A 13,851-nucleotide genomic window follows, 5' to 3' on the forward strand; every position below is an offset into this window, starting at 1 on the left:
TAGAGGAAGGGAGCAGTTTCTCTTGGTGCCTGTAGGGATTTGTGGTGCCACTGCTGGTGGCAAGGTGCGCTGCAGGAGGCGAACGGCACACCCTCACAGACACCACAGCCAACTCCCAGCCCCCAGCGATGATGGCGATTGCGTAGCAGGAAAGATCAGTTTCTCTTGGGGGAGGCTGGGATTGGAGCTGCTGCCGATACCCGAGGCGGCAGGTGCTGCGGGAAATGAGCTGCGTGCTCCTGTAGCCGAAAGGCATGCCCCCACCTCAGCTGCCACCAACTCCCTTCTGGGATTCGTAGGAGTGGGGGCTATTTTTTCCCTGTTGGCACCTGGGATTCAGATTTGCATGGCCAATGCTGGAGGCGAGATGCGCTGTGGAAATGAGGTGTGTGCTCCCACTCCCTCAACCAAGGCTGAAGTGTGCACCCCTGGGCCACTGCTGTAGTGGCCTCTGACTCACTGCAGGGATGGTGCAGGGTGGAGGCTATTTTTTCTCTTGTGCCACCTGGGTTCAGTATTTGGACTACCCAGCAGTTATATATGGAGTGAGAGTTTTTCTCTCCATGCAGAGTTAAATGTTCTTTATCTCTTCCCTAGAGACAGTACTATGAGCGTGTTCAGTTTCTCTTTCTCTTCCCTTTGTCTCTCAGAGGCTCCACGCACTTTCCCCTTGTTGGGCTGGGGCTCCCATCTCCCCTGCCCCTCTTGGGCTGGCCTGTTTTCCAATCTCCCCAGTTCGCACTCACTCACTCAGGCATCTTTGAGGTTGTCTTCTTTCTGGAGTCTGTATTTTCCCCTTCTGCTCTTGCAGATGAGAGTAATGTCCTTCTCAGTTCGATAGATGGGGCGGACGAAGGTTACAGAGCTCCCTTCCTCTCCGCCATCTTGTCTCTCAAACTCCATTTTAAACCACAAAAATACTAATCATAAAAGAAAACATTGATAACTTGGATTTTTTAGAATATGATATCAGTTTAACAAGAGATACTATTAAAATTGTTTAAAAGGCAAGACAGGAAATTGAAAACTATATTAGTAAAACATATAAGCAAACAAACAAACAAAAGGCTTGTATCTAGTATGTACAAAGAATGACTATAAATCATTAAGAAAAACCTAATAGAAAAATTAGCAAAAAACGTAGGCACTTCATAAGAAGATATGCAAGAATGTTTGCTCAGGCAGCTATACCAAAATACCATAGAGTGGGCAGTTTAAAAATCAGACATTATTTCTTATGGTTCTGAAGGCCAGGAAGTCCAAGTATAAGGTGCCAGCTAACACAGTTTCTGCTGAGAGCTCTCTTTCTCACTTTCAGACAGCCACCTTCTCACTATCTTCACTTAACAGAGAGACAGAGGAGAGAGAGAAATAGAGAGAGAAACCACAATCATAGGGGCCCTACTCTCATGACCTCATCTAAACTGATTACTTCCCATAGGCCCACCTCCAGTAAGTAAGACTCTCCCTTATCCGAGCTCTTAGGACACTGATGGTTTTATGTACTAAACTGCACCCCCTAAAAGAATTTAGATGTTAAAGCCTTAACCATCAATGTGGCTTGTATTTAAAGTTAGCTCCTTTAAGGAGATAGTTAATGTTAAATGAGGCCAGAAGAATGAGACCCCAAGTGTGATCTTTTTTAACAGGGTACACTGTTGCACCTCAATAATGAATCTAATCCATTCTTACCCCTTTATACCTGAGCCTTGCTATTTTGGAAGAGAGCTATTTAAATAATTAATTATGCAAAATAATATTTTGGCTATATTGACATGGATATATATATATATATATGAAAAACAAGATCCAGTTATCTGAAAAGTTCACCTAATACTAAACATTTGAATGGTGGTATTGAGAAAACTAATTATTATGAAAGTTCAAATTATTTTTCCCTTTTCATCTAGTGGTAAGTTCATAGGAACATTGAAAAATATAGATTATTCTTTTTCTGTCCAAGAATTACCTTCCCTATACTTTAATGTTTTCATTTCATTTAAAAAATGCACACAACCCATCCCACTTTATAGCACTGTTATAAAAAGAACATCGGAGAGTTGGTATAATAAGACTTTATTAAAAGCATTAAGCCCTATGGAAACAGAAGAAACCACTGAAAGCCATGGCATGACATTTTACAAGGACCCACACATCTCCCATATTCTTCACAAGACCAATCATTGGCAAACTGGAAATTTGTAACAGTTTCAAAGATAAATGAGTTCTCAGAAAGGAAAGGGAAATGAAATTGTCGTTCTCCATTCCATCTTCCAAATGAGAAAATGTATTTCTGTGTCTTCATCTAAAAGTAAGTAAATCAGCAGTTTAAACAGGTCATGTAGTTCTTAACAGAGGAGAAGAGGATAATAATCCAAATAATCTATTTGTTTCTCTCTGAGTTCAAGTTTTTAAGTGGAATTGGAGTACAGAATACTGTTACTGAAAAGGAGTCATCAAGTGCCTCTGAAGTTCACACTACATGCCAAGCAGCTTGTACGTGCTTTGGGGTCACATAGTTCATTTGTTTATTTCAACAATGTGGAGGAAAGTATTGTTGACTTCATTTCAGAAAAGAGGAAATTGGGATTTGAAGATTAAGTAATTTGTCCAAGAGCAGGTAGGTGAATGACACATCCAGGATTTCAACTCAGATCTTTTTATACTATATCCAACTTATTTTCACAAGGAAATTTAAAAAATAATTTATTATGTGCAGAAATAAATCCAGAGAAGGCAACTTACTTTTAAAAGATTAGTCAGGTAATTCATTCAAATATATCAAATAAAAGATGCTTCCTGGAATTCACCTGTGCAAAGTCTTGTGTTGGATAATCACAGACTACAGATAAAATAACAACAACAACGTTTTTTTAATGAGAAGAAAATAATAATAATGGAGATGCTTGGAGTGTCTATATCCTTTTCCATGACCTAGTGCCTCAGGGCTCTTCCTACCAATAACATTAGCCTGAGAAACATTTGTTGATTTATACTCAAGGATTCTTTCTCATGGCAAAGATATGATTTAAATTCTAGGTCTGGTTAAATTATCAAAATCAACTATGGAGGGTTGCATAGGGTTTGAAAAATATTAGTAAAATTAATTACTGTCCAAAGTCTCAAAAATATTTATTAAATCACCAAACCTCTTAGACCAAATTCTTATTCCCTAAGCAAGTGAGACTCCAGCTAATCGTTGACCCTTTGGGACATTCCATGGATTTAATTCAATGAATTCACATCCTTCATATGGCCAAGCCAAGTTTTCACTTGAAAATTATTCTGTGAGATAAGATCTTACTTAGCTCCAAAAAGTTCCCTATAAATAGCTTCACACATTTATTATAGACTTCCTTTTCATGAAAAATGCTAAAAACTCATTCTAAGAGAACCTTTAAAAGTCGCTTAACATTTAAAATTTTTCTCAATCAATTAAAAAAACCTTAGGTGTAATTACAAATACAATATACATAATACTTGCACAAATGTATTGTAAATACAATATATGTAATACTTTATTAAGGAGAAATAAAATCATGATCTTTTTTATGTGAAGTAAACTATTTTTTTCTTCTAGTTAATAGTTAATATGGATTTCCTTAGTAGAACTGACTTTCTTCCTTCTATTAGTTCAACATTAAGAGCTAATAATGGTTGCACATTTAATTCTTCAAGTACACTGGAGGTTAAATCTCCATGTTAAACCAAATCAATAATGTTTTGCATTGATATTCATTGAATGACATTTGCTAAACATGACTTGCAGAATATATGGATGTTTGAGTTGGAGTAATGGACATTGCAAAGCTTCATGTGTGGTTTGAACAACATGATGGTTTTGGCTTCACTGTCAGCTTTCATGAAACAATGAAGGAAGTAGATTCCAGTTAAAATATGAGATGTGTTTGGTAAACCATGAGGCTATAATCTTAATGATCCTGTTGTTTTCTACCTATAAAATCCACCTAATTGGTATCCCAGGGGCCAGCCATAAGCCCAGTTAACAATGTGAAATAAATTAATGATTGCATTAGAGCTGATGAGGTCCCTAAGAGACTTGAGAAAGACCTGCCCTTCGGGGGAGAAAGCAAATGGTTTTTTGTACATATCTGAAAGGAGATTTCATGAGCCTTCACTAGTTGACCTAGTGGGAATTTACCAGCATTTGTATACATGGGGATACCTGCTTCTCTAGTCTATGCTGGAAAACTCCACCAGCGTTCCAGCTAACTTCTCCAGGAACACTTCTCTGGCCAAGATTTGTCCCCCAACCACCTTTTCTTTCTCACTGCAGTGCACAGTTTACTTGATTTTCTCTCCTCTGCACCTTCCACTATCCACTCCTGGGGCTGGTTTCTTCTTTAAACACTGGAGCCCAGTTGGGGTATAATCACCCCGCTCATCTTTCCTTCTTTTCTAAAATCAAGCACATTTTATTTAAACCATGTAAAGCTAAGTCAGAGTGAATCAAGGAGAAGAAAACAAAACAACAAAATAAACTTTTGAGATGTGAAAAGACATACTCAAAACTATAGAATCTTTACAACCTCTATCTCCAAATTATAACCTGACACCCCTGTTACATGATAACTTGATTTCCTTCCTGATTTCCCTCTTTCTCCTCTAATTCCTCTTCCTGCCACATTCCAACAATGGGTTAGAGAGTTGGATTGAGTTTAATTCAGTCAATGTCAATATAAACCTCATATATTTATCAGAATCATCTTCAAATGGCTCCCCTGTCCTCCGAACATAAAAATTGAAAAATGAAAACATTTCCATCAACAATTCTGATACAAGTTCTGTCCAGCTGCTTAAGTAGAACTCGTGCACTATAATTTAAGAATGATTCTCACAGAGCCTGTTTCCCAAACTATTATGGAACATGCCTATTACTTTATTTTTTGGGCTCTTAGAAACTTTTTGAACTTGAAATATAAATTCCCTTATAAGGAGTTATGCCTTTGGTATCTAGAGGGAAGTGAGGAAAATGGAAACCTAGAAGTACTCTACATTCTACCTCTTGTTCCAAAATGGTCTATCTTAAGCAAAAGCCATTTGATTTGTCTTTTATAGCATTTAATTAAGGCTACTATCAACAGCCTCTATATAGCAGGATGAGATCAATCTCAATCATGACCTCTACCCCAAAGTTCCAGATTCACTCAGTTTCAAATAAGTCCTAGAGATATAGTCCTTTGGGAATAACCAGGATGTAGTTTAAAGTCACACTATGATCCATCACAACCCACTCAAGGAAGTTTAGATTGACTTTCTGATCTTTGGTGTCACTGTGAATGATCATAGAAGCACTATATAGTCACAAAAAAGCCCACTTTCAGTGAAGCAACATTCTATGGCCCACATACAAACATACAAACAGAGAGGTGTAGTACCGTCCAGTTTGGAATTTGTTGCCACCATTACATTGATTTGGGTAAGCTGCATAGGCAGTATTGCTGAATAGATGCAGCCTCAGTCACCACACATGGCATATCCTAAGGCCACTTGGATATCCACAGAATCATATACATTTGTACTAGTCAGACCAAAGTGCGGCTGTGGGGTCTATGGGTCTGTATGCATCAAGCATAGAAGAATCAGGATTTATCATGTCCACAAGAATTTTTGTTTTTGTAGTACACGGGTCAGACAACAAACTCAGCAGTCAGTGAGATTTTCAGCTGCAGCTGCTCTCTGACTCAGTCATTGCTGCTGGATCTAGGGCACAATGAGAGCATTCATTGCAACCACAACACCTCTTGTATTTACTGAGGTCTAAGATATTATCTCCCCATGTGCCAGGGTCCTTGTTCTTATACCACCCTAACATTGGTGTGCCCCATCTCAGTACTTATTTTATCTTTTCTCCAATCACACCCTACTTGACCAGACCTTTTGTCCTAAAAGATCAGAACAATCTTCTCATTTCAAAATATCTCTGTATAACTTTAAATAATGTATAAGCTCTAGTTTTTTTTTTCTGATCATTACTAAGGAAGCAACAGAAAGGAAATAATCCCTTTCTGAGAATAACTGTGTCCAGTGACCACACCAGTTACAAAAGTGTGTAGATCTGGAGCAGGTGACAGAGCTAGAGTCATGTATCCTTCTGAGTCAATACCAGATGTGTGAAATGTCTGTTAAGCACTTTGAACATTGGCCCACTGCTGGGTGGCCTTTGTGACAAAAGGTGTATCACTGTCAGACTGGAAATGGTACAGAAGCTGAAAACATGATACAACTTAGTTTCAAGGGCCATGATGGGATAATTGGGGTTGGCTAATTAAATTGAGCCACATTTAACTAGAGTTTCTCAGTCTAATTACACTAACATTTTGGGCCAGATAATTATTTTTGGGGGTAGGGATGGGGTGAGTGCTGCCTGTGTGCTGTGGGGTGTTTGTCACCATATTTGTGTCTACCCACTAGATACCAGTTGTACATCTCACCAAGATGTAGCAACCAAAACCAGCTCCATACACTGCCTAATATTCCTTAAAGGACAAAATTTCCCCCAGCTTAGAATCAGTGCCATAATCTAAAAGCCTGTCAACAGTGAAGAAGCACTAGTAGCCTGCAGTAAGGGTCATACATGCAACAAAGTCAGTCCATCTGGAGTAGACAACATGCTGGCAAGGTAGCCACATGGGACATAAGACCAAAAGACCAACTCTTGGCAGAGGTCCCAAGTGCTGCATACAGTAGCAGCCTCTACATAAAACTATTTTCTATACTTGATGCATAGTGGCATGACAGTGGCACCATGAGTGGAGAGGCTTGACCAGAAATTTGGATTCTTTCATTTTCATCAGAAGAAGAGCCCATACCATCAACATGAGTGACCCAAACAGTCCAATCAAGGGCCATCATTCATTTCCATAGTTCAACACCCACCCCTAGAAGTGTGTCTTTAATATGCAACCTGTAGTTTTCCAAGTGACTGACCAAACACTACACTATTGACAACAGTCCAAGGTCATTAAAAATACAACAAATTTTATTAAGAGAGTGCTAGCCAGAGCTCTAAGAACAGCTTTGTGTCCTGCCTACTGGACAGTGACCAGGTCCACTTTTGGTTCTGCAGAACTGGTGCTGGAGCCAACCACCATAACCCAATGGACACCACCAGGTTTCAGCTTAGCTGAAGCATCAGTAAACCATCCCAGGCATTTAGGGAAGTCTGTGCATTGAAGTACCTGCTGAGCAGTAGCTCTGCTTTGAGCAACCTAGTGAGGGATGGTTTCCTCCAGAGAGGCAGTTGCCACTCCTTCATGCAAAATAATGACATGCCATGGCCAGCCTAACTGTTCTTGTACCATTTTCAGTTATCTAGCAGGTGTCTTTAGTGCTGCAAATACTGTCAGTATTCCATAGGAGTCCAATAAGGCATTTGGTCCTCCTCTATGATAGGGGGAGCTGAAAAGACTATGACTTTTCCTGGACTGTCAAAGGAATTGAACTTTGTGAATCTGCTCAGATAGTCCCAAAAAACTGTGGTTGGCTAACAGACCCCCTGACTTTTGTTGGGGCTTATCAGTTACCCTTTCTGGCAGAAGTGGTCAGGACCCGTGAGGCTTGTCAAATGACATCAGGACATCACCTATAGGGTAAACACTTTGCCCATCAATGCCTAGAGGCCCTCATGCTAAATCCTGACCCACCCACTGGTGGCAAAGCACAGTGATGTTTGTCCTACTGGTACTTCTTTACATGTAGCTCTGCCCTGAAGGGGAAGAAGAGAGAGCCTCCTGCACTGAGTGAAAATTTCACTTAATATTCACTTTCTTCAAGCTTTTATTTAAAAAAATTATCTGGACAGAATCACCAAATTTCAGGACTTTTTATACCTAGTACATTCCCTCTGTTTCTATTATGGTTGAAACAGAAAAATATTTTGCTCTGTTTTCTTACTGTCTTAAATTTGACCATGATCTGCAGCACCATTGCTCTCCCCTTCAAAATGCTCATCTTGTCTTGTTTTGTCTTGTAGCATTGGGGCTGGTCATTGGCATCTCAGTCTATTTTAATTAGTTGAACTTAATTAAATGCACAGGAGGTAAAGCTGGATGTCTTCAGCACACATCTTTAGAACTGCTCTAGTTCTGAGAGCAGAGGATAGCTTGTGAAAGGGACAGTGGGTCTTCTAAGTATTTCTCATGTTCCCCTCCCATTCAGTGGTTCCCTATTTCATGAAGAAAACCTCTTTCTTTTATGTCCCAATCCCCAACATGAACTATTAATAGCTAACCACAACTGCACAAACTTTTCCTTCTGCCTGAGATAGCCTGCAACAACCAGGTCACAGACATTCTGTTAAAATGCATTTTATTAAACTACTCCAGTAACTGGTTTCAAAAAGAACTTGTAATTTTAAATGAACAAATGTTGTAAATTTGGATTTAAACAACAAAATATTAAAGAAACTTCCTTATGAATGGCTCTAGGATGTTGGGTCACATCCTTCTGTGGATGGAACACCATTCCTACCTTCTCTTGGGTCTATGAAGAAGTGCTCCAATGATCATTTAAAAGTTTTTAGAGTGGTGCCTGAGTAGATAAGTTGGTTGAGCATTTCAGCTCAAGTCATGAACTCACAGTTTGTGGGTTGGAGACCCACACTGGGCTTCATGCTAACAGCTCAGAGACTGCTTGGGACTCTCTCTTTCCCTCTCTCTGCCCCTCCCCTACTCATTATCTTTCTCCCTCTCCCTCTCTTTCTTTCTCTCTCTCTCCCCCTCCCCTCCTCCTCTACCTCCACCTCTCAAAATAAATAAACTATAAAAAATAAAAAAATTTTCTTTAGATAATAAGAGCCTATTTATAAATTTAACCTGCTTTTGAAAATCCCAGTTTTAAGGGACTACTGTTATAATCAATTGCATTATTAAAACATGGTATAAAGATCCTCTACTACAGGTTCTTATTGCCTGTTGAGAAAAGTTGAGATATTCTTCAAAAGTTGGAATACTGGACTGGAAAACATCTTGAACCTAAACCCAGGACTCCTTTATGCCACCATGCAGAGAAGGCAAACGTCAAGTCTTGTGCTCCATGAGTCAGAATGAGGGGTGGGGAGGGCATAGAGTAGCAATGTAGTTTTGAATGCTAATTTTGATATTTCAAAATTTATAGTGGAAATTGTTAAAAGGTTTACTAGAGTTCACTTTTCCTTATCAGAATCAAGTGTCTGCCAAATTTGGCATAGTAGGAGAATGTTGCTTACTCTATATTCATTGTTATATTGATTCATTCATTCTTCAGTTCATTGTATAGGCACTATTAGACAATTTAGCAATTTCCATAAATTGATCAATAAATCAGCCAACATACATTGAACTTCTTTATTTACATTCTCAATGAGTCCCATTCATGGTGGAATTAAGAACACATTACTCTAAAAGATGGTAAATTGGCATATTAAATATTTTAAGCTAAAAACTTTTGAGAAATGAGACTCTGTTTCCTTTCTCTAACTGTCAGAGAAGACTCTGACTTTCTCCTTCTCTGAATCAGCAGCTCATAAGATACTCATGTGAGAGTAGCCCTTGCTGTACCCAGAGATAAGGAGTATTCTTCACTGAAAGACATACTAACAAGCTGGCTTCCTAAATTTCCCCAACTTAATACCATTAGTTCCTACTTTTTTGTCTTACCATATTTTCCAAGATGTTCCACTCTTCTTAAACCTAGTATAAAAATGCTCAGGCTTTACCATTTCATTCAGTCAGGTCTTCATTTCATTATAAATGCCCCAATATCCTGTAAAATTTATAGAAATAGATGTATATTCTTTTCTTCTTTTAATCTGTCTTTGTCAGTTTAATTTCTAGACACAACCAGGGAACCTAAGAGGACCAAGAAAAATTGTTTAGTTCCATAGAAAGACAAAGATTAGATTTTTTTTAAGATGGGACCATTTTCTTGTTCAATAATTCATCAATCTTTCTATCCAGAACAATGTGGCAAAAATGGTAGCAATGACTTATGGAGGTTAAAAGTCATTGAAAAATACTTTCAGCCTAGGAGATTGGTTGTGCTTAATGTTGTTAGGGCAAAAATAAAAAGGTATTTAAAAAATGAGCACTGCAATCATGTATTAAAAATAGAATTAAATCAGTAGTATGGTAGAAAAAATTCTGTGGCTGCTTCTCTGTTAGATATGGAGATAATCAATTACTATAACAACTGTTTTCTTTGTCTAAAGCAGTGAAATTAATATACTTTGGACAAAATTTAATTTTTAAAAATTACTTTAAACTTCTTCATTTGGACTTGATATCATCACAAAATATATCAATTAGCATATTCAAAAGAAATTTCTTTTAGTTTTTTGTTGGGATGTCATCAAATATGCATGCTAGCAGTTTACATATTTATTATTAAATATTTTTGCCATATTTAACGGATAAGTAGATTACTACTAGAATAGTGAAAATGTAAATTATTATCTTAAAAAGAATAAATAACAGGGGCACCTCGGTGGCTCAGTCAGTTAAGTGCTCAACTTCGGCTCAGATCATGATCTCATGGTTTCTGCCCCAACTGTCCTGCTGACAGCTCAGAACCTGGAGCCTGCTTGGGATTCCGTGTCTCCCTTTCTCTCTGCCCCTCTCCCACTTCTGCTCACTCTCTCTCTCTCTTTCTCTCTCTCTCTCTCTCTCTCTCTAAAAAATAAATAAAATTTATTAAAAAAGAATAAATAACAAACATTATTGTCATGTCTGGGAAGAAATTAACATCATTTTAAGTCTAATAGAAATTAGTGTCGTACTAATAATATGCTATTTACTAATTACATGCTGTTCGCAATAAGCATTTTCTGATCTGCAGATGCAAAACAGTGATATATTTATATTTTACATTATCTAAACTGTCAATGTATTTATAATAAGAAATGAAGGATTATGAAATGAATATTTGATTCAATATTTTGAAAGGGAAATAGTGTGGGGCGCCTGGGTGGCTCAGTCCGTTAAGCGTCAGGCTTCCGGCTTCAGCTCAGGGCATGATCTCACGGTTCCTAGGTTCGAGCCCCACGTCCGGCTCTGTGCTCACAGCTAGCTCAGAGCCTGGAGCCTGCTTCGGATTCTGTGTCTCCCTCTCTCTCTCTGACCCTCCTCTGTTCGTGCTGTTTCTCTCTGTCTCTCAAAAAAACTAAAAAACAAAAAACAAAACAAACAAAAAAACACTTGAAAGGGAAATAGTGTAAAGTAAGTTAAGACTATGTAATAGGGTCTATCCATTTAGAGAGTAGTCACCTTTCAATTCCTCTGTACTCTCTTGCCACTGTCCCTTGGCATTTGCTGTTTCTGTTGTCTAGAACACCGTTCCTACCATCCTGCCCTCACGTCATATCCAACCGTGGTTCCTTTTCTGGATATGTGTACATACTTAAGAAATGGAAGGAGGTGCACATGACTTACATACCTATCTTATTACTAGCACCAGGGGTCATTTGCATGCTCCCCATAATTATGACCCTTTCCCTCCTGCTGCCGGTCCCCATTACCCTGCTTTTGTGATAGATGCTTCTCTGTGCCTTTACTTAGAATTTTACCAACTATGTATGAATTCTTATACACATCATCCAGTTCTGCCTGTTTCAGGAATTTTATGTGAATTGCAAGAATTGCTATTTCATGATTTGCTTTACTGTCCAAATACCAAAATCCATCCTTGTTATTGTGCTTAGCTTCATTTTATCATTTCCATTGATGTATAATATTCCATCACATATTTGGGACTTTGCCATGTATCTGGTTAGGTTTAATTCAAGAACACTGCTATGAGGTATACATATGCAAAAGTTTCTCTGAGATACCCCTTAGTGGAGGAACTGCTGGGTATAGGTGTATATATCCTCATCTTTGATGGGTGATGCTGAGCTGCCTCTCCAAGTGGCAGTGCTGGTTTGCATTCTCACAAACACTGAAAGGTTCCAATTGTTCCACTTTCTTATCCACACTTGACATTTTCAGACTTTCAAATTTTTGCCAGTGGACATATATTTAAAGTCACTTCCCTATGGTTTTAATTTGTATTACTTTTCTTACCAGAAAGATCTGAGCCCCTTTTCTTATGTTTATTGGTCATTTGGATCTCCTCATGTGTGGACTATCTCTTTGAGTCTTTAGCTCATTTTTCCCCAACTGGTCTTTTTCTTATTGATATGCAGAAGTTGGTTAGATGTTTGGGATACTAGCCCTGTGTTGCACTTTCCTGCTCAGTGCCTTCTTCTTCCACTCTTCTAATGGTGGTTTGTTTTTTTTTTTTTTGAGGGGGAGAGAGATAGAGAGAGAAGGAGAGACAGAATCTCAAGCATACTCCACACCCAGCACAGAGCCCAACACACATTTGATCTCACTGCCACAAGACCATGACCTTAGCTGAAATCAAGACTCTGATACTCAACCAACTGAGCCACCACCTAGGTGATGTTTATTTTTTAAACATAAATTCTTAATTTTCATGTAGTCAAATTTGTCAGTTTTATGTTCTGTTTAATCTTATTTGTGCTCTATTAAGATGTGCTTTACATAACAAAGGGGGAAAAGAGGTTAATCTACCAATTGCTTTCTAAAGATTTTATAGCTTTGTTCTTCACATTTAGATGTACATTTTTTGGTGCGTTGATTTTCTTATATAGTGTGAAGTAAGACATAGTTCATATTTTTTCCACCAACACCACTGATTTATTGGTACCACCTGTGTTATATATCAAGTATAAATGTATAGGTCAGTTTCTAGGCTCTTTATCCTATGCCCCTGGTCTATATATCTACTCACTGCCTTAAGCCAATCTATCACCTTCATTATAGCTTTATAAGCACTGCTGATAGCAGAAAGAGTAAGTCCTGTTACTTGTTTCTTAAGCTACTCTAGATCTTGCATTTCGATATGAATTTTTAAAACAATTTATCAAGTTCTACTAGACATCTACTTGGATTTTGACTGAGACTGAGATTTGTATCACCCTCCCTATCATATGGTGTGTTCCAATCAATATGCATGATGTCTATTTCCATATATTTAGATCTTTGCTAATGTATCAAAACAAAGTTGTTACTTCCATCCCCTCTGTAAAAGTATTGCATATCTTTGTTACATAAATTACTACATATTTTGGTATTTCTAATGCTACTGAAAGGTGGCAGAGTATCCCAATCCAAAAAATAACACGGACAAGAAGGGGCACTCAGATCTCCCCTTTTCTCACCTAAAGCAGGAAACATCAGTAAAGCAAGCACATCTTTCTCATGGGAAAGATGTCCTCCCTGTTATACCAGGAAGAAAAAACATTCTTTTCACCAGAGACAAGGAGTAGAAGCCTAAAGAATGCTATACAAACAGACCTTAATAAAATAAATCTCATCTTCCTTTAATCTCTCCAAATATTTTGTTTACTTTTCCACAATTGTCTCCTTGTTCAACCTGATATATATGTGGTTAGATTTTTGCCACTTCTTTTCATTATGAGGTCACTTAAAATTTAATATTACATCAATATGTATGCTTTTCTCCCATGAATCTGTCTTTTGTTACAGATCCCCAGCTGGAAACAAGATGAGTAGAGAAAAAATTGTTCTTCGTTCACACTATATTAAAGAGTAAAAATTTTAATTTTACTTTCTAATAATGTTTTGTGATAGATTAAGTATATTTGGTTTTGATACTGACGTTATATTTAGAAGTCTTACTAAACTCTCATTAATTTTAATTTGCAATCTATAGATCATAACTCTTTCCACACTTTGTCTTTGTTATTTAACATGGCTGTGCCAAGTAGAAGAAAAACTATTTTTTTAATTTTTTTCCAATTTGATATATTTTTTTCCTTTATTTTTT

The 13,851-nt window shown here is 37.8% G+C and overlaps 1 long non-coding RNA gene across 1 annotated transcript in view; it reads right to left on the reverse strand.

Moving 5' to 3' along the window:
- Nucleotides 1–2,269: 2,269 nt before the first annotated feature.
- LOC115300907 overlaps nt 2,270–13,851 on the reverse strand; it is a 16,695-nt gene continuing 5,113 nt past the window's right edge. The window contains exons 2-3 of the long non-coding RNA XR_003912917.1: nt 9,660–9,851; nt 2,270–2,305 (exon numbers count right to left, since the gene is read on the reverse strand). This is a non-coding gene — a long non-coding RNA (uncharacterized LOC115300907). The remainder of the gene's footprint in view (nt 2,306–9,659; nt 9,852–13,851) is intronic.

Source organism: Suricata suricatta, chromosome 9, assembly GCF_006229205.1.
Source record: "Suricata suricatta isolate VVHF042 chromosome 9, meerkat_22Aug2017_6uvM2_HiC, whole genome shotgun sequence".
NCBI lineage: Eukaryota > Metazoa > Chordata > Mammalia > Carnivora > Herpestidae > Suricata > Suricata suricatta.